Source organism: Nelusetta ayraudi, unplaced genomic scaffold, assembly GCF_046127955.1.
Source record: "Nelusetta ayraudi isolate G7.1 ecotype Tasmania unplaced genomic scaffold, CSIRO-AGI_Nayr_v1 ptg000048l, whole genome shotgun sequence".
NCBI classification, from domain to species: domain Eukaryota; kingdom Metazoa; phylum Chordata; class Actinopteri; order Tetraodontiformes; family Monacanthidae; genus Nelusetta; species Nelusetta ayraudi.
Window position 1 is genome coordinate 5747898 of NW_027466098.1, and position 24801 is coordinate 5772698.

At 42.6% G+C, this 24801-nt stretch overlaps 1 protein-coding gene across 4 annotated transcripts in view; it reads left to right on the forward strand.

The window, feature by feature from the left end:
• The first annotated feature begins 22027 nt into the window (after positions 1-22027).
• tpst1 (tyrosylprotein sulfotransferase 1) overlaps positions 22028-24801 on the forward strand; it is a 31998-nt gene continuing 29224 nt past the window's right edge. For all 4 annotated transcript variants that reach the window (XM_076035884.1, XM_076035885.1, XM_076035886.1 and 1 more), the window contains exon 1: positions 22028-22216. The gene's annotated coding sequence lies outside the window, so the exon portion shown is untranslated. The remainder of the gene's footprint in view (positions 22217-24801) is intronic.

Consider the following 24801-nt stretch of genomic DNA (forward strand, 5'->3'; position numbering starts at 1 on the left):
TCCTTAAAATGTAAATGAACCGCTGCATGTAGGAACGAGAACTTGCAAAACGTGTGACTTCCGCAGTGACTTTATCAGGTTCAGTTTGAGTCACCTCTGACCTTCTTATCTCCTCTGATGTCTCTCTCTTCATTCGCGTCGGTCGCAGACCTCCGAGGCCTGAGGCAGGGGGAGAGTGTCATTGCACCACCCCCTGGTAGCGGGTTTGATTCCCTGGGGCCTTTGTGTGTGGACTTTGCACTGCTCCTCTCGGTGACATCGTTGGATGGATGCTCACACGCTGAAGTTCGGGCTTCGAAATGGGCAAAAACGACAACAGAAAAATAAACCTGTTGACTGATATGGTGGAAGGACACATTTCTCTCTCAAATTTATGACGTTGTCATCTGAAATGTTTAAGCAGCCTGGTGTGTTTTTCTCAAAAGCAGATGTTTTTCATGGAAATACTTCAATAAGAGTTTCCATCAGTATTTCCAGTATCTCTACAGATCCTTCTGAATGAGAACAGCACGACTTTCCACACTCAAATAAAAATGATTTCTTAGAATGATTCTTGTAAAAAACAAATCAAAAGACAAACAGCACACATGGTTATGTTTTGCATTCATGGATGAACCAGTCTGAAGGTATGGCGTCGCTGACAGCTTCATTTCTCTCTGAGACATGTTGTGGTTCCTCAGGTTCTGTTGCTGCAAACATTTTTGACCTCATTTGTCCTCTGTTCCGGAAACTACAGCCTGCCAAAAAAAATTCTTCAGCCCAGCAGCCGTCTGGCTGAAGTCGGCTGCATGTTATTCTCTCTCTCTCTCTCTCTCTCTCTCTCTCTCTCTCTGTTTCTCTCTCTCTCATATGTGCGTTGCTCCCTATTCATATTCCAGATCAGGAAAAAGGATATCCCTTCTCAGACACATGTCACTTTACAAATCACTTGGATTTCAGATACCTTTGAGCTTTGACATGTGTGTGTGTGTGTGTGTGTGGGGGGGTCCTACCTCACTCCTGCTTTTAATGGGAAGAGCACATGAATAATGCATCGCTCTGTCATCGAGAGCCAAACACCTTGAACCTTGAACAACAAGGTGTCCGATTTCACTCGAGTCTGAAGGGCGATGTATTGCTTGCATGCATCTGTGTACAGTTGGATCCTCTTAGAGCAATATTTAAAAACAAATCTTTATATATATATTTTTTTTTTAAAATGAAAAAAAAAGTCCAATTTCCCTGGCGACACTCTTTTTTATTCAATAAACCCAATGGTGACGCGAACCCCCCTCAGCAGTACGAGTGCGGGCTGCACACACACACACACACACACACACACACACACACACACACACACACACACACACACACTGGACGGCTGACAAAAAATGGAGAGTGATGAATCAATCGGCGTGTCGCTACGTTGCAGTGTTCTTGCATTTGGAATTCCCATCAGGTCATGTACTTTTAAAATGGTTCTGAATTTATTTTCACATGATCAGATATGATAATCTGATACGGTGATCAAAATTGTAATTTTGCCTTGAAAGGACCTCAGTCTGTGATCAGGACGTATAAATGAAAATGCTGTACTTAATTTAACATCGAGGGGATTAAGTTGTAATGAGTTTGTTGTGTCTCATTGACCTGTTTTATGCTATTGAAGCTTTCTTTCAAAAAAAAAAAAAAAAGAGTCTTTGCTTCTGAGTCCTGTGATGCTTTCATGTCTACAGTGTGGCTGGTTCAGCTCTCTTATCATTGCTTTGACTCAACAGTGTTTCATTTCATTTAGCCGAATGACAAAACGCTTTGTTCAAATGGTCACGCACGTGAGAAGCGAAGCGTCTTCTGCTGCTTCTCCTCTGGCACACAATGGCATCGGAGGAGAATGATGACAATGTCTTGGTATTGTCCTTAAACTACCTGAAGGTTATATGATTGCTAATTGCTTGGAATTAAAGGAAAGTGTTTTTGTATTTAATTGCTGTTTGATAGGGGGAAAAAAATGGTTTAACCGGCTCTTTGGCCGCTAGGCACATGCTGCGTTACAGTGAAACAGATTTTCTTTTCAATAAACCTGCTCCACTATTTTTACATCACACTCTTGGAGGTACATTTGCGCTGTGACTGACGGCCATTTTTCCACGGCTGTTGCCATGGTAACCCCCAGTCCCCCCCCCCCCCCCCCCCAACCTTGAGTCGGGGTGTGATTTCACGCGACGGCCTCCTACGCAAACGTGGTAAATCAAGCAAACAAGGGCAACAACGTACCTGTGCTGTGCGCAGCAACAGAGTGGAGGGGAATCGACGACTGTACGGCCAACGCATTAAATCATACAAATACGACAGTTCCACTCGGTTTACACCATCATTACGTCTTTTCATCGCTGCATTTTCCATGGCTATAAACATCCCCTTCAAAGAGAGATTTCAAATTAGACACTGAGAGCGATGGCAAAGACCACCAGACTAAAGAATCTTGCGAATGTTCCCAACAAGGTTTTTAATAGGAGCCTTTTTTTTTTTTAAACTTCCTGACAGACATTTATTGGGTGGAGATAGAGTAGCTCTGCAGAAGTATGGAGATGATCTCCGTGTTTGTTGTCCAGGGTTTGCTTGGGTTCCTTTCCGGGAACTTTGGCCTCCCAACGACCAGTTTGGTGGTTTCGGGACAGTAAATTCCTAGCAGGTGTGACTCTGAGGACACGTTGTTGTAAACATGTCGGCCTGTCTGTGATGAACGGGTGGAGCTCAGGGCCGTGGACCTGCTTGCAGGGGTTAGAGTGACTGCTCTACTTTAACATGAGTTATGGATCCTGGAAACTAAGGGTGCAGCAGTGTAACATAACAAGAAGAAAATGACTCGTCATACTGTTGTCCCTCTCAACCCTGAGTGCAGCACTAAGAGCAACTAGACAAAATAGGTAACAATGGAAATTAATGAAATGAAAATGTCATCTCCAGCACTTTAAAAGCTGCTGCAAAAGATGCTAATTGGTTTGTTTCGGATATAATACAAAAGTAACATAAAAAACAATGTTTACTTTCAACATTATAGATACTAAGAAATACACATGTAGTGGCCATTTGTCGAAATACATAACCTTACACAGAGCCACTTTGCACAATGGGCTTATAATTTATGCAGGCAGAAGGAGTGAATGTGTGGGTTTTCAAGAAGCAAACAAAGAACAAAGAAATCCTGCCTCTCCTGCTCCGGTAATAATAATAATAATAATAATAATAATAATAATAATAATAATAATAATAATTAAAAATAAAAATAAAATAAAAACAACATTGTCCACCCAGGTGCATTCTGGTCGTAAACCTACCCTTCTATCTAAATGCCCACAGGTGGCCAAAACCAAATTCCTAAACAAAACAAATGAGCAAAAATACTAACTATACAAACTAAACTGGGAAATGATGAAAGTGAACAAACATCCATCCAGCCATTTGATGTCATGAGGATCTGCTGTAACCTATTCCAGCTGTCACAGGGCGCAGGCAGGGTGACAACCTGGACAAGTCGACTGAACAAACAACCAAATGAAACTCAAATTGCTAATCTAAATGAAACAAATGTCTAAAATTAGATAACATAATATAACAAAAAATATGACTAAGAATGAGCTAACAAAAAAAGCTAAAGATACGACAAACAAACAGCTCCTACAATGCACTTGATTTAAAATCCGCAGTCTCTGTGTGTCTCCAGCAGGTGATGACCACGACACCCGGAGCTGGAGAGTGCGGTCCTGGGAGTCCCGGTGCCATCGCTTCAACTTTGCCACCAGGATCAGGACGACGACATAAACATAATCAAGCGCATTGTACATGGAGAGCAAACACAGACTAACAAACTCTACATGGATGGCGGCTCTACCACCCCAGCACTCAACATTTGGGCCTATCTAGATTCTAGAATGTTTTGATGTATATGATACAAAAACACCCACTTCTATACATATTTTAATTATTCATTCTTATATATCTGCATCTACTGTTTATTGTGAGAGCTTTAACCCTGCAACTCACTCTGTCTACTTCTATCTCTATCTCTATCTTTGTCTATGTCTCTCTCTACAATTTTTGTATTTCCTTCTCACCCCAGCTGGTCATAGGCAGATGACGGCCCTCTGGAGTCTGGATCTGCTCTGGGTTTCTTCCCACAGGGGAGTTTTTCCTGGCCACTGTCGCACTTGCTTGCTCTGGGGGACCAGTTGGTTGCCTTTTCTCTGATTGTACAAAGCGCTTTGAGACGTCTTTGGATGTGATTTAGCACTGTACAAAATAAAAGTTGATTGATTGATTGATTGATTGATTGATATATGTTCTATTGAATGATTCCTGGTTCATTTCTCTTTAGACTTAATCAGCAAAATTGTGTGTCACCCTTGTTGCTCAGTAATCACGGAGAGACATGCAGCTGCGCAATCAACACGTGTGCGGCTCATTAGTGAGTGGGCTGAGCAGCTTCCTGCCTTTCCTCTGCCAATGTTCGTGTGTCAGGGTGCGTCCGAAAATGAGTTTGCTCTCGACAATGTGGCCTCGGCTGTCTTTTAGATTTTCAGAATTGATGCTCTGGATTCTGCTCGCGTACGTTCCGCTGAACGACGTTGGCATTGTAAGCCCGGCGTCGGTGCGGCAGACTCACTGGGACCTCGGGCCTCAGTGGCCCCTGGAGGCAAACGCCGAGCAGGGGCCCGTGCAACCCCTTGCGGGTGGCCCCGGGGACTATGATGTGCCACAGCTCTTCCCGCCGCTGCAGCACCAGCTCCCGTGGACGTATCCCGAGCCCCCTGTCAAGCCGGAGAGTGAGGTTCGTGAGGAGTTCCAGCCGGGGAGGCCCGCGATGATTCCCCAGCTGGGGTTGAGGTGCGGGGAAAAAAAGGTTGCGATAGAAGTGAAACAGGACTTGTGGGGCACCGGTAACCAGATCCAGCCAGACGAGCTGACGCTTGGCGAGTGTCCGCCCGTAGAGCATGACAACAGGGCCGGCGTGCTCGGCTTTGAGTCCGAACTGCAAGACTGTGGCAGCCAAAAAATGGTATGGACTTTTTTTTTTAGTGTGTCTCTGTTAATTATTTAATAAGTGTCAGACTTTGAGATGTGTTCTTTATGTTTCTCGTTCTGTAGACCGAAGACGGTTTCATCATTTATGTCTTTGTGCTGCAATACCGACCCAAAATGTCTGCCAGGATTCCCATCACAAGGACCCAGAATACTAATATTACGGTGACATGCCGCTACCCACAGAACATTTTGAGTCGTCAAGCAATTCAGCTACCTGCTGTGGTAAATTAGCCTTTCATACCACAATAAAAGATTGTATTGGCAACACAGTTGTTGGACTGGTTTTTCCCCCCCTCTATTATTTATTCATTTCTTATTTGTATAAATGATGCTACAACTCTGGCATATGATGATTAAACATGCTCCTAAATAATGTGCGTGGTAACTATTGTAAAGGATCCTGTTTTAAAGGGCTGGTATGTAATGGTGGTAGATTATATGGCAACTAATGCTAAGTCATGTCAGCTGTGATGTCACAGTAAAAGCATAAAACTGTAAACCCATGTTTACACATTAAACAAATGACACGTTGGCAGAAAAAGGAATCTGAATCTTCTCCTTAGGCTAAATAAATACTATTGCACTTTTCAGCACTACAGAATTTCTCCATCAGCGCTACAATGAACAGCATTAAACATGGGGGAGCTATTTGTCACTACCTGACAAATACTTTGTTCGCAAATGACGGGGTTGGAATTGGTAAATTAATGGCTAGGTATCATGTCACACTGCAAAGAAGAAGGTAAGAAAAGTTTGGAGTTCTTGCACATTGTTTACTCCAATGTGATTGCTGCACTGAACAAATGGTAGCCTTCACGTGCTACCATTGGCACAGCGACTTTATCCAGACTCAGATTAAATTCAAAGTGTTTCACATGTATCACCAAACAGCACTAAATAGACATTTTAAAACCAAAAATGTAAATCCTTCAAGGCTGACCTACACATGACTTCCTGTTTCTGTATGTGTATAAAGTTCAAACTATTCTAGACCAAGATCCACGTTACCGTGACTGTACGATGAGCACTCGGTTCCAAGAGTGAGTTGAACAAGAAAACAGCCACAACATCCAGCTGAAAAAAAGTCTCTGATTTTCTGAATGTCCACCGACCTCATTTTAATAGACGCACTGCTTGCCGTTTCCGTTGTAGCTGAACACAATACTAAGATTACTAAGGCTTGTTGTCGCATTGCGACTCTACAGGAGGCTGGACCAACTGCCAATATTGTGAGACGGGTACTTTGTCTCAGCTGCAAGTCTGTATTACTTCAACTCTGCCACCAAATCAATGTTTTCTACTGGTCAGCTTAAGTGGTGATCCAATGTGTCAAAGTTGTTTGCTAAAGTAAATGAACGAGACGTGAGCTTTTATGATAATGCACATGTAGCTGTAAGCCACTGTGGGTTGTTTTCCTTTGCTAATCATCGAGGCTGGTGGAAAAACACTGGTGTGAGACTTGTGGCTTGCTTTTCTCAGAAGCACCTCTCACAAATGATTAGTGTTGCTAAAGTGGAAGTGTGCCGACAGAGGAAGTAGTAGCACAGGGCTGATGCTCCAGTCTGCTTGATTCAAATTGTGGAGGATGCTTGACTTTAAGTGTACAAGTAGATTGTTTATGTTATGCATTTTGTTGCCATGACGATAACTTCCCAAGAAATGAGAAAAGTCCAACTCTTCCTTGCTTCTATTGTGTGTGCGTGTGTATGAGAGAGAGAGAGAGATTTGAAATGTGTCCCGATGTGATGTCACAAGACAGACTAGACGCATGTTACACATTAAAGTGAATTTGGCAAAGAAGCAACCATTAGAAACCACAATGGAAACACTGCGGTGCTTCGTGGCTCGCCACGGGGCCATGGAGTCCATCTAATGTTTGCCATTACACCAATAGGAAGTCTTGAGCCAGGTCTAATTAGTCTGCTTTTAATGGTATACACAGATGGTTTACCAATTTACAATTTTCTTTATGAGCCTACCCTTTCAACACATGTTCTATGAGCACTTTCCTTGCTGGATGTGTGAAAGGAATCAACTGGATCTGGGAAATATTAGATCTGACGTGCCAGGTTATTGCAAATATTGAGTTAATGATGGTAAAAAATAATGGTTTTCTTAGGTTTGTCACACTGGTCTCAGCCTTGGTGGGAGTTAAATAGAGAGCGTGAATTGGACTGAAAGAAAACTTGGAAAAAACGCATCAGTACAGTGTTTGGACTACTGACTCTATATATCTACTGTATATACAATTAGAAAGTTGCATGGAGTCATTGTGATGTCACCGATTGGTTAGCAAATCAAATGCCCGTTTTGAAGCCTGTTTTACAACCACTGTTGTGAAGTGGTTTCACATTGAGCGCCATCTGGAGTTCACCATCAGTTTTGAAACTGGATTTTCCCATATTTGGATGTGTGGATGCTACTAGAGGTGACCAATAATTGGATCACGAGAGCGCAGTGCTGCCCGAAACCTGTCCACTCACTTGCAAGCCGTTTACAGTTGACTGCAAAACTTAAGCCTCACCCACAACTTTATGTCTATTTCTATTCAAAATTAGACCAAACCAGACAAAATAGATGATTTAGTCCAACACAAAAAAAAAAAGTCTAACCAGTTTGTAACAGTTTGAATTTAGGGCTCCTTTCCATATTGAAAGGTAGTCATTTATTGTCTTTTTGCAACCGACTTTGGCGGTTCCTGCTGGCCGAATGATAGAATGCAAATTTTTGGTGCTTCTCCATTGTCCTCAATTTTTTTTTTCAACCGTCCATCTTCATATGCACACAACGGTTTGGACACAGTCATCAAAACAAATACTTGGCCAAATCTCTTTGACTTGCTCACATTCCAGTGTTTCTGTGAGGCCTGGAGCACCCGGGGTATCATATCTCCAGACCACAGCTCAACGTGTCTCTGAGTTGATCCTTGGCTTGAGACCAGAGCATGGGTGCTCCTCCTCCTCACTGAGCCCAGTAAAACAGGACTTAACGTTAACAATGGAGTTTCTGTTCCAGGACCGTTAAGTGGTTGTAGCTTTCCTTTTCTTCAGCCTCCGTTCTTCCACCCCTCTGCTCCCTGCCTCCTGACATTTATGGTTGTGGACCTTTTCAAAAACCTCAAATGATTTCTGGAAAATGTGATTCACGCTGGAGTCTGTGGTGTTGATAAAACGTGCCTCGACATAATTGTCCCACCCCTCTTTCCACCCCTCTCTTTGAATTTTTTTTTATCACAATATTCCCTTGCCCTCAGTTATGATAGTGGAAATCTTTGCCAGTCATTTGATTCTGTTTTCTGTCTTTTCCTCTTTCCACTGAGCTGTGTCTCACCATCATTTTCCCCCAAGTGTCAATTTCCCACTTCCTTTGTTCTTAGAGGAAAAAAAATACAGACCCAAAAAATACATGTAAATATCTGTATTTCATATGGGCCACACTTGCAGCTTTTCTGTGCTGACGCTCATGAACCATCAAAGCCAAATCTGTTTTGCAGAATGTTTGCCTTTCATTGACCAACTTTATAACTCAAAAACTTGTACAGCTGTGAATAATGGGAAGTCGAAGGTAAACTCAAGTGAGCTGTTTGGTGGCATTCCTTCTTGTTTTGATTTTGTCTAAGCAATTACAGACCCGCCCTGCTGCAACTTGTTTGCTGACTGGGGCTGCTTGGAGTCCTTCTAAATTTCCTTGGAGGTTATTTTTGGCTCACCTACAATTCTCCATTAGTGTCTTTGTCTGTGTGTCTGCCTCTCTCTGCATTGTGTTTTTCCACAGCGAACATGGGAAAAGTATTTTTGATTTGTTTGGATCTAAAACAAACACTTCCATTGCCAAGGTGACGTATGGTGCTAATCTGACATGTCAGGCAGGATATTGAACTCACTGTTCATGCACCGGTCGTTCTGCTATGAGTAACAGTTAAGTGTATTATGATCATTTCATTGAGCTCTTTGCGCTTTAGTGCTTTATACATTTTTGAAATCTGCACACATTTCCTCCAGACTGTTTCAATGTACTGTGCAATTAAAGATGTGAGACTTTTAACACATACAATATATGTACACTGCATAGAGGTGCAACCTCAGGCTGCAACTGGTGACAACTTCATTCATCCCACCAGGTGGAATTGGTTTGAGCGACTGGTGAATTGAAAGACCCAAGAAGGAAAAAAGAAAAAACGAAGAATTTCATTGTCTTGTACTGTAATTGCTTTCAGTAATTTTACACCGGGCAGATTTGACTCCTGCTGGTCACGTGGCAGGAAACACTTACCTTTGTCTCGCTGAAGGATCACAATTCTAAATTTTCCCGGCCCTTATCATATCTCAGAAAACCTGCCATGGTGACTCAGGATTTGCTTGGCCAAGCGTGCGCCTCTGTGTTTGCACGGCGGCCTGGCAGACTTGGCAGACTGGCGGCCTGGTCCTGCGAGCTGCGCAAACAAACGCTGCCCCCGCTGGTCATGCGCTCATAGCGGTTTCGATCTGCGGCGATTAAGATTGTAGGCTGAACTGCGTAACATCCGTGATTTCCTGGGGCAGGAAGCTCGCATGTTTTCCCATTATCTCTGATGTCAGAGGCGTGTCGCCCTGTCATTTTGTATTTGTTCATAGACACTCGCGTTCGTCACAGGAGATAAAGGCAGCCGTAAAGTCCACCCTTCGAGAAGAGGGAGTGAAAAGCAGCCTCCAGTCAGCCTCCACGTAGCCTCAAATGGGATCTGCTCAGTTTCCGACAGTTTGCACGCATGACGTCAGTGTGTGCATCAGTTTAGATGACGAGTTGTTTTGTATTCTCTGTTGCTCATTTTCTCTGAAAAAAGTTCATGTTCTGATTAGATTAAGACTCCACAAATTCAAAGAATCTTTGAAGGTCCAGTGTGTGAAATCTTTGAGATGGAAGGAAGCCTGGTATTTTAGGAAGCCCAACTGACAGCTTGTTCATATTTAGGGAACTGTCTTGTGGGCCAGCTTAAAAAAAAGGGGGCGCAAGATGGCAGCTAACTTGGAGCAAGACCCTCATTGCTCTGTGTAAACACATATATGTGAGAACCGTTCTAAGGGTAGGAAAACCAAAATAAGGGTAGGAGAACCAAATTAACTTTTCTTACACTCAGAGTACACGCTTTTATTAATGTATTTTTTTTTAAATAAAAATCATAAATCAAGTCAAATTTTACACACTAGGCCTGAGTTTCTATGGGATTCATTGCGTCTCCTCTTATGATAAGATCGTTGTTGTTTCATTTGCCACAGCCATGTGTATGGATAGATATGGATTTTTCACACCTTGACTTGTTTCCACTTGTTCGGTCTTCCTCAGAAAGTTGCACGGATGGAATTGTGAGCGTTTTCAGCCAGTCTCATCTGATGAAAATGTCCTACACTACAAGCTCCGACACCGTACATATGGCAAGCACCTGTCTGGGTGTTGCAGCTTTTTTTTTATAAAATGTATTTATTTTTTTACAGGCACTGCTGTAAGCAGAACGCTCACTGCTTTGGTGTTCTGCATATTTTTTCATTTCAGCCTCCAGTACTCCAAAAATACAAACACGGACCACACAGACAGGCACACGCACATGCAAAACAAACCCAGATGCTCGCACCGCTGAAACGATCACGCGAACCCACGACCCAACAACTTCTGCCTGGTTGTGCTGGTTGTAATGGAAAAACCAGACAGGTGTAGGCGTATCTTCACCGTTGACACCCATCACTGAGCTACATGTCGGAAATCTGCCGTCTGCATCCCCTTCTGAGAAGCTTGGGCCATAGGGAAGATAGGTGCATTTGTTTAATGACACCTACTGGATAGTGACACTAGAGAAGCGTGTTTTCAGATGTTTGGGGTAAAACAGGTGCAGCCAGTGGTTGCTGGAGAAATGGGTGAGCAACATGCAGACAGCACACAGAAAGGCTCTCGATTCGATGGTGAGAGGAGGGAGCAGTGCCAACCACCATGCCACTGTGTCACACACAGAGAGACAGAGTGAGAGAGAGAGAGAGAGAGAGGGAGAGAGAGAGAGATGAAACACTGCTTTGAATGTTTCCAGCTTGTATAATTAGCAGGGAGGGAGATATTTTTGTGCCTCAAGCTGTTTGTCATCTGCTAACACTGCACGCCTGCAGCCACTGAGTCACAAGACAGCGCCACACAAGATTTTTTTTCTTTTTCTTGTTTATTGCTCTCTAGGCATTTGCAAGTGTGCAGTGAATTGATTGATTGTGATTCCTCCTCCTGCGGCCTCAGTCCTCCCTGTTGCCACGTTTGTCCTTATTTATTTATTTATTTTTTACTTGCAAAATGCAGCCTGTGCGTAACCCTATTTGATTGTTGTGCACCGTTAAGGTTCACACTTGTCAATGTGTATTTCTTAGTATTTTTATTTTTATGACAATAATGTTCATCACCCTCGCAATGACAAGGACTGCGTCGCACGAGTGTTAAGTGTGTGGGCTCCATTGTGTTGCGGCCGAGCCTTTCAAATGACGCTCCCATGTTTGCATTATTTTGCAAGCACGTTGTGCAACATTATCAGACGCTGCTTCTTGTGTACTTTTCCTGTGAGTGTGGAAACAGTCAAGTAGAGCAGGCGCTGACTCACGAGCAGCAGCCTCTTACTATGTTGTTTTGAGCTCCCAGAGAGGAAGCAGCTTTTCAGATGAGTCAGCATGCTTGTTTGAGTGGTGTACTCCTTCTAAGCTAACCGGGCGGCTAATTGAGCTGTGATATCTAACCAGACTGAGCGGGATTGGATTTGCTCATGGCCATGTGAAAAAAGCAGCATTTTGACAGCTGTAACACTATCTTTGGCACAAAAGTAGCATCTGTAGTTGTACAATTTAAATGAGGGGAAATATCCAGGAAAATACCTGCAACGGCCGCAAGTAGTAAACAACATTAACCACACCCCCGAGGCATTTCTGTACACGATTCCAAGTGTTTGGAGGAAAACGGTCTGAACAGCACTAAAATCCAGACCTCATCAGCACCGCTGCGGATTGTGCTATCAGTTACTGCAGTGTCAACTGAAGATGCCATTAGCGGTGGCTCCGTCAACCTTAATGAGCGCGCCAGGACAACGTCCTTGACGTGCTGAAGCTATCTTGCCAGTCAGAAAGTCCACCCGGAGGTAGAATCTCTGACGCGGCACAATCAGGGGGTCCTTATCGAAGGAGTCTATTGTCTTGATTGAGCTCAAGTTTCGCCAATGAGGCACCAGCAAGGGCCGGAGAGTCCCTCGGGCATCTGCAAAGTGGGAAGAAAATACAATAAAATGTCAGGGCCAATTAAACTATAAATGCATTAGGCCCGGCTCGTATGCTGCTAGCTTAGCAGCGGCATCAAAGGATCCCTTGGAGGGAGGCGCTGCCACCCATTTTTGCATGATGTCTTGGTCTGCCTTGATCAACATGTAGGAAAGGATTTCGGCGCGGGAGGTGCTACCCAGGGCAATATGACCCGTCATTTTACCACTCTGTGGTCGCAGCCATCAGCCGTCAGCCACCCCCTATTCCTGAATTATTCAAATGTTTTTTTTAATGCACATGTAATCATTCCGGCACAGCAAAGCAAAGGAAGTAAACATTAACAACAGAAAATCCATATTTGACCGCCGTCCATGTGACTGCTTGTTAGTGGTCGGCTAATGGCGATATCTATCTATCCGTCTATCTATCTATCTATATATACACCAATACATTTCTCCATTACTCTTTCCATGTATAAACATATGTTCTGCCAAAAGCAAACAACTACATCTGAGGTAGTACAATAGTAACACCATGAACGACAAATAGTCTATGGATTCCATAGCAGGATCCTGCATTTATGGAACCTGAAAAGATCAAATCTTGGTTGTGATTTTTCTTAGCGAGTACAGACGCTTCAACAAACTAGACAATAACTCTTAAAAAAAATATCACTTGTACCATTTCCAGCAGTGTAGATTCACACAGTTTTTCTTCATCCTCCCCTGCAATAAAGCTTTTGGTGTTTGCTTGTGCCCTGACGTTAACAGGAAATGCTGGCCCATCCCTGGAATATAATGCACATCAATGGGATATCGTTTGGTGGAAGTGATTGCCCTGTTTCGGCATAATCAAATGATTTCTTAATGACTTCATCCATCACTTTGTTGTTCTAGGAAAAGATAACAAGCTTTTACACAGAAATTGCTTTTTTTAAACTCATGCTTCCATGTAACATGTAAATCTAATTAGTTTTTCAAGCTAAATGGCTTTACGAGGCACATTGAAAGCAGCCACTGGCCAGGTGCCATTGCTTTATTACTGGGAAAGTCAGCTGAAGTAAAACAAACCATATGCCGCGTTTCATCAGGAAGCAAAGTATGTTTTGTCTGTTCCAGATATTGTAGTTTTAAAATTTCCCCATTGTGCCACCACTGCCTGTGCTCTTGATGACCTGGCAACCTCTATCACAACGTGTCAGGCCGGGACTGGAGGCAGGACTCAGACGCAGAGGATTGAGGACAAAAGTAAATTTATTACACTCGCAATCGAAACTCAGATCAGAGTGACAAAACAATTAGGCTGTGAAAATCCTATGATCTCTAAGCTATCGGGGAGAAATACGTGAGAACAGAAAATCACTCCTGAGGAGGCCAAAGGACTTAAGTCCAAATAATCAAAAACCTAAATCTAATCTAAGTAGTTTACAAAATCAAACTCACTCGCAAGGAGGAAAATAAAAAGGAACAAAGCATACAAAACCAAAAGCAAGTCTAGTCTAACAAGTTACAAAATCAAAATCACTCACAAGGAGGAAAAGGCAAAAGGCTAAATTACAAACAATGATCTGCTCTACCGAAGAGGGAGAAATCACCGGGGAATATCTATTGGCTAATAACAAAACTTATCGTTAACAAAAAATAAAAAAAAATAAAAAATTGCTCAACCTTGAGGACCAACTGGCTTACAGTGTACATCTTTGAGCTGTGGCTGTGAGCGGGTCCGGGGCTAGACCTGACAGACAAAGAAAAACACTCTGGCACAAAACAAGGGACGCGCAGACTTTTTAAACACACAAGGTAACAAGGCACAGGTGGAAACAATGAGTAATTGGGTCAGACACACAGGTAGAACACGAGGAGGGGGGCGTGATCTGAAACGAGAGGAAGCTGAGTTAAGCTGTCAAAATAAAACAGGAAATGACGAGACAAAACCCCCAGACAAGACCTCACCACGGTGTGTCACAACGACTGACATGAGGCTTTTGTTGTATGATTTGCACAAGTGGTGGTGTCCTGTTGGTCTCACCTTGGTCTCCGCCTCGTCTTAGTCTTGATACTCACAGTCTTGATAATATGTTGCTTTGCTCTCAGATTAGACAGTCTTGATTGCATCACTGCCAAAATAATAAAGGTTGCTAATTAGATCCAGTGCAGTTTCACACCTTTTTATTCATTCATTTATATATTTATTTAATGTTTTATTTCATTCATTGAGTTCAAACAAAACAATTAGACACTAACACAAACATTCCCAACTCCTGAATGAAAGTGAGCAGAAAGAATAATCTTATGTTATCTACCTCTTTACCCAAATAAATACATTTACAAAAAGCTTATTTAAAAAAAAACATCCAAAACAGCACGATACATATCAAAATATTCATAATGATAAAAATACTGATAATGACAATAATAAAATAAAATAAATAAAAAATAGCTGTCCTCCAAAGCTGACAGTCATTTTCTACTTTAGGTACATTTCCCTTTAAATACTCTTCAAATAAATCGGAAAATCAAAAAATTATACATTTTTCATGACAATCAGAAACAAACAAAACAAAACAAATATTTCCTGAACATACTGGCGTTTATTGTTCTTTTAAAGGTAAATATTGATCTATATTTCTATATTAATGTTTGTTCAGATTGTTCCATAAGAAGATTCCTTTTACAGAAACATAGCGCTCCATCACTTTTATGCTGAATGTTTTTTTTTTTTTTTTTAAAAAAAGACCCATTTAAAACATTCTGACTTTCTCTTTTTCCAAATCTTTTTTTTATGTGCTTTGAACTGCTTTGAAGCCAGTTCAATTGATTCTAAATAAAATCCTGGATTGCAACTTGGGTGACGGCGAAACATTTTCAACGCAAAGCCTCATGGTTCTTGTCTTTGGACGCGGACTGGCTGTCATCCAGCCATTTCTTCGACAGTAATGGAAGAAACTGCTTCAAGTCACTTAGGACATAAACCACGATGCCTCGGGGGACCAGAGGCTGTGTGGGAAATCTGCAGATCCTTGAAGATGGAGACGCTCCAGCGGGATGTAGGGTTAATGCGTGACATCCCTTTATGTCAGATACAGCAAGTGAAAGGAGGCTCACTTGGGTCGACAGGCTAATGACAAAACGCATTAAGGATGCTTTCTAGAGTGACGACTTCTATCTCAAGGAGAGAGATAAGTTAAAAAAAAACAAAAAAACAAAAAAAACACTTTCTCACAATATTAATTTAACAAGGAAAGATAATGGAAAGATTGACTCTGCTGCCTTGTGAGGCATTTAACAGGGGAAGATATACTGGAGCTGGATCAATAGCGCCTGTGTGTATGGACTGACTTCAACTCTATAAAAGTAATTGGAAGTGGCCCGAGCGCATGCACTCTGGTTACGTGGGAGCTTCCATCAATGGTCTTGCATAAAGAAGTTTTGTCTTTATTACGAGGATGAGGCTGTTGTGATTGAACGTGTCATCTTTACGCTCTCACTTAGTATTTTAATTAATAATGCATTATAAGGTGCTGGCTGATAGTACAGAACTGAAGTGCTGTCCATCACGGATAGTTTGTTGCTGACTTATTTAAGACCGCAGCCCCTTAAAGAGGCCACCTTGAAGTTGTGGGGCACTTATGTAAGGGGTATAAAACAGTAATTACATAAATTCTCCTCAGTCTTCACTGGTTGGCATCAATGTTGCAGTCAGTGATGTCATCAGCAGGGCCGGAGTCGGAATTACATGCCTCGGAATGGCACACATTGGTTTATGAGTGATTATATTTTACATAAACAGATCTAAGATATCTATCTATCTATCTATCTATCTATCTATCTATCTATACATATATATATATACAGCTATTTTTTTGTCCGAGGAATCTCTGTCAAGATTTATGAATATTACATTGCTGTTTGTTGATTTTTGGGGTGTTTGGGGTTGGTCGTTGTTTATTATTTATTGAGGTTCCTCTCGTCCAGATTGATCATAGTATGGGCTGTGGATCCGAGCTTTGCCTTGGTGTTAGTTGTGCACACGACCTCCTGCGTGTCTCACTCAGGAGAAGAGCACAGTCGTGTTTAGTCGTCTTTCAATGATACGTCTACATTTCAGCTTGTGGTGAGCCTTCCCACCTATTTCAATAGAAGACACGCTAAACTTTAAACACAGGTCAGTGAGATGTTTGGATTGCATAACTGGAGTGCCGCCACAAAGGGAATGGTCTTGTATATCGTCATTTTTCAGTGAACACGTAATTTTTTCTGTCATCTCACACAATGGATGGCGCTCCTCAGCGCCCCCGCCCTTTTCACCATCTGCCAAAACAACAGACCGACCCCTGACCGGCAGATTACTGCAGGATAAACCCTCACCAGACACACAGGCTTGGCAATTAACCCCCAAATCCCTCTTGCTAATTCAGAGAAATGTGTGTGTTTACATGTTATGTTCTTGTATTTTTTTTAGTGCAGATCTAGCGTTCACGTTTGTGAAAAGAGTTTATTCGTTGCTAAATGCCATTGAGAAAAAGTTACCATGACCATTGTGAGGCAATGGTGCAGGATGACATAGTTTACTAAAGCAGGATCTATAGGAAAGTATAATATAGCCAAGATTTTTTTTTTCCTTTACGCTTCATTCTTTATCCTGAAATAGGTTAATAGATAATCTTAATTTTTTGCCATAAGCAGAACTTGCATAAAAATGTTGATTGCCTGTATACTGTATATATCAGGACTTTTTTTTTTATTTATTCTCTATTCGTATTATGGCCATGTTTTGGCCATCAAAATAATAATTAATAGCACAATTGTGATACAAAGAATTTTATCTTACTGTGGGCTTTACACCATGGTGAATTCAGGCCATTCAATGTGACAGTGAGCGAATGAAGACTACCAGGAGCCTTAAACTAAAGCAAGCATGCAATTCTTCTATTTGACTGGTAGATGCTCGTGCTGCCTGCAGATGTTGATTGGCCATTTGCTGCTTTTGAGCAAAATCACGACTTTGTAACGGATGCTGTGTAGAAGTGGTGCATATAAGGGGACACATTTATTGCGGTTTAATGTAAAATCCTGTATTCTCAATCAGAACAAACTTCATTAGCTGAGTAACCACACTCACTCCCGAAAGAATGTTTTCCCCCTAAACCTTAAATTGATTTCATGAGAGCTTAGAATGGCCTGAAGCAAACCCCACCTGGTATAAAAATCCAAGCGTATTGTCTCCCTGCAATGCATGAGAGTGGAAGTAATGCCTTTTTAATGTCTTTGTGCAGCCCCTTCCTGTCTTGGAAGGCAAACAAGTTGGTGCCACGGAATCTTTTTGTGCCTTTGTACTTTATGAGCGAAGCGTCATCTTGTTAGACACTGAATAATTGAGAAACTAGGCCAAGAACTCTTGTGTCACTTTTTGGCTCCTTTTGCTGGCAGGGGTTGAAAAGCTGTGGACTAATCGGCACAGATGCACTGCTGCTAATTGGGGCAGCTTCTCCCCGAAAAACAACTTTGGTCCGGCAGTGCAGGCGGTGAGTCACTTTACTGACGTCTGTCTTTTTCAACCTTGTCATTCTAAGCACACTGGGATATTTCATCAATAATAATATAAATGTGATATTCCAACAATCAAGTCTAAATACAGGATGACTACAGAATCATATTTTCTTCTATTATCAGCTGTCCCATGCATCAGTCGGGGTTTGTTGAACAGTGTGGCCAATCCACCCGGATACAGCGTTTTAATTGGCTGGTACACACCAAGAGATAATCGATCTGACAGTCAAGCTGGTTTTTGGAAAGATTGCTCTTTTTTGGCAATGCTGTGGATAAAAACTGGCACCTCGCAGTTCCAGAACTGATTCCTTACCTGTGTTGTATTTGTCTGGGTTGTGTGTTTTTGTTTGGTCACAATGGATAAATGCGTCATCACAATGTCCAACTTTTGTGGGATATATAGTATATATAGTATATATAGTTCATACCACGTTGTGGGGCTGATGAACAAAAAAATGTTTTCTCACGACACCTGAACGCTTCCTCTTTCATGCCGATGTTAATCTCAGTATTTTCTGGTCACAAGTTCTGAGTTCCTCATAACCTATAGCCTGAGGGCACAATTTCCTTTCACAAGTTGCTGGATTAGATTGGCGCACTTAGGCCCACGGTGTAAACCAGCATTAAAGGGAACACTCTCAACAAATGAATTAAAAACGTTGAACTTTGAACGTTGAATTAAAAACTCAGAGGCTTGAATTGCTTCGACTTTGTGGGTTTTCACCGCGTGTGTAAGCCTGTGCAAACATTGCCGTTATGCAAGTGTGTTGCAACTTTGTAATTGTGATGAGAGAGTAAACCAAGTGGGAGGACTTCCATGGTTTGCCAAGAACTATTGATTAGTGGAGGTAATTTGAGACACAGTACAGTGTTACTTCCTCTTTTCAAGAAAAACTGAAAATTTTAAAATCACCAAACACTGATGAGAAAACAGAAAACACATTGCTTGTAAAACACTATGAAGCTTCCTCATTTAAGAGGACACAAGGTGACCCTCTTAAAAGGTAACAAGGCCTTGATGAATGCATTAACTCTTAATGTCTCAACCAAAGCTCTCAAACAGTGAAGATTCAGTATCTTTCAAAAAAATTAAAATATCTCACATTCTAGGTGTTGAATACTTCAAACAACAATTTTGAATGTGCCTTAAAGGAATGTGGGTAATTGAGATGTTTTTTTTTTTTTAGATTAATGTCCTCTATAAAAGTTTGTTTGAACGAACCTTTAAACAGTGTTGTTGGCAATGGCTTACTAATTCTTTGACTGGCACAGTTTTCTCATCTGAAGTCTGAACTCTTTCTACTCTTAAGCCCTGAACGAGGTGTATGACCATAGAGGAGTTTGTCATGGTTGGACATAACACATTTCCTCTGTCTTTTTTTTAATTTTTTTATACAAGTCGTATCCATTCTCACAGTAGAGTGAGCCACCCCCCCAGGTAAACTCCTAACAGGGTTGACATTGTAACAGTTTTGTTTCAGACCTGATCAGTCAGTCATGACTGAGCATAACTCAAGAAACAGGAGAGATGGGAAGAAAACAATGTCACGGCACTGTGCCCCTGATATTACTGTAAACGAGCCTCAAGGGAAATAAGAACATATGTTGTCAAAATCAATACTGTGCAACACAGAAAATTTTATTTATGAGCTAAATGTGTTGCCTCTTCATTGGCCATCTATACTGGCTAATCTAATATATTGTTTTGAGTCATCTAGCGATCTGTTACAATGAAGATGCACAGGAAAACAAAGGTGCACTGTTTCATAAGAACTGATGACAGCATGGAAACAGCAAGTATGATGCTAGTTTTACAGCAACTTTATTTCCTAGCGCAACATAATTCTATCGATCCAACAAATTCCTCCTTACTTTCTCCTTCGTTTTTGCTGCTTGCACATATCGGTTAACGTGCACTCTTGAACTCTGCTGGAGATGCTGAGTGCTGGGTCTCCGCTGACCGTTCACTGTGACTGAAACCAGAGCATCCACAATAATGGCATCATTGATCAGTGCCCTGGTTTTTTCTTTCTTTTTTTTTCTTCCTGCTCTGTCACCGCTCTCAAAGCAACCGCTGCCGTGAGAAATATTTCAGTAAAAGACAAGCAATCTTTATCTCAGTGAAAGGCTCGATCTGCCTTTGCTTTTACCCTCTGGTGTCTGATTTGCTTTTAGTCCCACTGCACTTCAATCTACTGCTGACCTTGAGGCAAAGACATTGTCCTGATGAGAGGAGGCCGTCTCCTCTGTGATACACAGCAGCTGCTTCATCAACTAATAGGAATTAAACGAGACATCATCTCATGTTCAAGTACTGTTCCTTCTAATAGCTCTTATAATCAACTATAGAAGAGTTTCTTTAAAAAATCATATTAAAAACAGCAAACTAGATATTCTGCTGAATATTATTCAGGGTCAGGGTCACGGGGGTCTGCTGGAGCCTCTCCCAGGTGTCTTAGGGCGAAGGCAGGGTGACACCCTGGACAAGTCGCCAGTTGATCGCAGGGCCACATACAAACAAACAACCATTCACACTCACATGCACACCTACGGACAATTTTAGAGTGTTCAATTGACCTCACATGCATGTTTTTGGAGTGTGGGAGGAAGCCGGAGAACCCGGAGAGAACCCACGCAGACACAGGGAGAACATGCAAACTCCACACAGAAAGGTCCCAGGTCCAGAATGGAACCCACAACCTTCTTGCTGTGAGGCGGCAGCGCTAACCACTGCGCCACCATGATGTTGCCCTGCTGAATATTAATTCAAACAAATTCTGAAGAGGAAAATAGCTTTGATTTTCACTTGACTAACATTCCTACTTTGTTCTAAGCCTTACTATCTGAGTTAAATCTCCCCACACATGCAAAGTTTGTATTAAAATTTTGTACTGTTGGCACAAATTTAGCTTTTGCACAGGCCAACGTCACACGTCCAAAGGGTGAACTAGTCCAGTGTTCGTGACATTGCTTTAGAATGACATCCGTCCCACTTTACCAGTAGAAAAATGTCAAAATCAATCAATACCATAAATATCAAAACCATTTCCTACACACACAGCCGCATCACGCAAGCGTCATGCAAGCATTCAGACATAAACCGTCACCGCAGTGTCGCTAGCTGCTAGCAATTGCACTTGGAAATATGTTGTGTTTTTGTCCGTGTTCAGACCTTGGTGCCTATTTCGGGCAAAAAATATTGACGAGGACGTTTCTCAGTTAAAACATTTTTTTTTCAATTGCCATGAGCAAATCTGGAGTTAATATTATCTAACATGCTAGTTTTTCTAATTCTGCAATAAATACACACGGTTACCATAAAATTGGGAAACATCTTTGTTAACTTCACATCTGAATACAGCAAAAAAAAAAAAAAGTAACTTTAATGCCATGTAGTTGAGTCTTCAAAGTCTAGCATTTTACTCTTTAAACCTCCGCTGCCAACGTCTCTCGAACTCAGATTTTGATTGGTTAGCTGTCAAAGAATGAGCGGCAGCAAATACACTGTGAAAGTGGTTAACACCACAAACAAAACATGTCTGCTACATTGAAATATGATGTAGGCATATATTCCCTCAAAGTTCCCTCATTCTTTTCTTCTTCACTCTAATTTTTTTAATCCACATTTTTTCTCTAATTTAATAGAGTTAATAGAGTTCCAAAAAAAGGAAAAAAAGAAAAGAAATTGCCAGTGTCAGTCCTCTGTGTATTTCACCAAAACAATAGACTGGCAAAATCATAGCCACCAGCACATCAGTTTGGATTTACCCAGACTACTGGAAATTAACAGTAATTGCAAACACTACTGGTTCAAAGGGGAAATAACGAAAACTGAAAATTCAATCAAAAACACCAAAGCCCCCGACCCCACTTCCTCTAAAATATGCCCCCCCCCCCCTTCTCAAAAATGCTACTGACGCCCTTGCTAATATGTTGGTCCGACGGCCCTTTTTATGTTGTGCTGTAGTAAAAGACGTGCTCTGCGCTTTTAAATCCACTGTAGTTCCGCCTTCTATCTCTAGGACAAATCGGCAACTTCGACACAAACCTTCGCTCTGAATTTTGAACCAATCACGTTTCGCCTCTCATCGTCGGCGGAACGGTCCAGTTGTAGCAGCAACAGCGGCGGCGGCGGCGGCAGCAGCAGCAGCAGCAGCAGCAGCGTCGTTGATCTCTCCGCCCGCCGTTCAGTCCACCAACGCCACACGCCAGCTCGCTTGTGCCGCGGACGCGGTCCGCATGAACGCAGAATGCACGGAAAGTGACGCCCAGAGGCCGCCACGACTTCCTGGCTTCAGAGGAGCTTTTCCGAAGCGACAACCCGGTCCTCCTATGTCGCCTCCGCAGCACTCGGTAGGTGTTTTTTTTTTTTGGGTGCTCGTAGCGTCCGTGAACGTCCCTCCTTCTCCTCATTCCCTCGAGCCCCTCTCCGTCTTTGAACTCACGTTTTTTTTTTTTTTTTTTTGCCAGCGGGTTGAAATAACCGTCTTCATCGTGCCATCATAATAACCAGTCCTCCTTTAGAACGCTGTTACATAACTGTCAATTTATGGCGTGTTGGCTATCGGCTCAAATAAAAACAAAAATAAAAAACAAACCCCAAAATGCTCTTGGTTCATAATATACCGCACAAATCAAGCCTGTGTCAGACAGAAGAGGTTTGTGTATTGACAGATAGCGCGGAGCCTCGGGGGAGCCTCGCGTTGCACTCCCATCACAAATCACGTTTGATGATCGAAGGACGTCCAAGTTGCACGCTGAAGATCCAAACTGATCTTCAAAGGCATCTCGGTCAGGCCAGCAGACACGTGTGTGTGTGTGTGTGTGTGTGTGTGTGTGTGTGTGTGTGTGTGTGTGTGTGTGTGTGTGTGTGTGTGTGTGTGTGTGTGTGTGTGTGTGTGCTCATCTTATTCCACCAAGCACAGGGACCGTGTCCTCAGCCAGATTCTCGGGCTGCCGAAGCCACTGAACGCACCACCAAAAACCTGAAGTTTGCGTCTCATTTCAATCGATAACTCGCAGCGAGAAGCACTTGCGACAAACGTGACCGTCGTTTTCTATGTTGACGCAAACTCGCGACGTTTCAGCGGAACCGCTCATTATTATTATTATTATTATTATTATTATTATTGTTGTTGTTGTCTCCGAGGGTTTGGTGGGAGGTTGCGAAACTGCAACTCTGCAGGAAGGCAAGAGCGAAGGAAAAAGCGGATCACGCCTCGGTTGATCACGCTGGCTGAAGCGCACGCAAAAGAATGCGGCTGGCTGTATTTTCCTACTTCACATATGGAGAAAACACGTGTAATCTTAAGCGACTGCACTCGCCCTAATAAATTTAGCTCTTCACCGTTCACGTTTACATTTTTAGCAGTAGTGGTTTTCACAGAAAGGTGCTAACCCCTCCTCTGTCTCTCATTGTAAATCTCCTCACATATGTGGACATGCGCTGCTTTGCCTCAAACGGTCCAAAAAAAAAAAAAAAAAAAACCACAACAATTTTCCAGCGATGGGAGCATAAACGAGCAGTGGGAAGAGACCTGTGGCCTGCAGGTGGCCCCGGTGAGGCGGAGTCCAGTGGAGTTCAACGGAGGAGTGGCCGGCCGGCCGGCCCCCACAGCTGCACAGCTGGATTCCTCGGTTCGGGGCTCTACTTTAATTTCCTTGAGAACACCCACTGCTGCATCCACAAGTAACGCATTCAGTCAAACAGCTGCGGTGACCGGCGAGCACAGCCAGGGGCTCAAGCCGTAGAGCGCCGCCGCCCGTATTTATAAAAGTCCCCCCCGACCCCCCCACCCCCCCGCCTTCCAAGAGCCGTCGCTGCTATAAGGCTGTGGCGTTGACGGGGCCGTGCTACCCTCAGACCTCCCAGAATAGAGCTGCTGGGGGCAAGGAGACGTCGGTCGATCTCATGCGCGGCGTGCACTGGCTTGCGAGGCCCCGTGATTGATGGATCACAGTTTGTTGTCTGGTGGTGGTGGTGGTGGTGGTGGTGGTGGCGGCAGGGGGCAGAGCCTTCGCTCGTGCTTATCTAGCTGTCTGAGTCCACTTATATTACAGCTGACATAACGACTGAGTCGTTTTGTGGTGTCACCATTATTTTTCTTTCTTTTTTTTTTTTTTTTGAAGAGGGTTGGTTTAAACTGGAGCTGGAGCGCAAACTCGGCTAATCCTGCAAACAGTGGAGCAGAATTAAAATCACGAAACATTGCAGCTTGCAGCTTGACGTGTCGAAGGTGCGGCGACTGCCCACGCCTCGGTCTGACTACCGATTTGAGAATGTTTCTTTGTGTGCTTGTTGTTTAAAATATTAGTGAACGCTGGAGGGTTTGTGCGGAAGGAAGAAGGCACATAGGAGTACTGAGGTGAGAGCTGAGGGAGACGTGTTTGCACACATGGCTAACCGCCGCAAACTGTAACAAAAGTGCTAGATGTGCTATCAATGTTGTATTTTATTTGCTGTAGTTGGCTTATCTTCAGCCCTGGCTGTCGAGAGGCTCCATGGTGAATAATTCCAAGCCATAACATAACATAAGACAAGCATCCATCCTGCTGTCAAAAGATTTATCTTTGTTCAGTATGTATTGTGAAATTGGATCGAAATTCACTCCTTGCTCAGTGTCGTTATCTTCAATTTAACATAAAAGATGAAAGCAACAAATTTTATTGAGCCATTCCACGCAAATTGACATCTCAAGCAGTTCCTTGTTGTAACTTTGCTGATTAAGATTTTCAGCTTATTAAAACCACAAACCCACAAACTCAGAAAATTATTATAAAATTTTAGGGTTTTTTTTTAAGCTGCAAGACCTGATCAGCAAAATCCAAAGAAATAAAAACTTGAAATATATTGATTTGCATATTATTCCTTTATATAATATGTCAAATTCACCTTTTAAGTTGAATTGCAGAAATACAACAACCTATTCAGGATATTC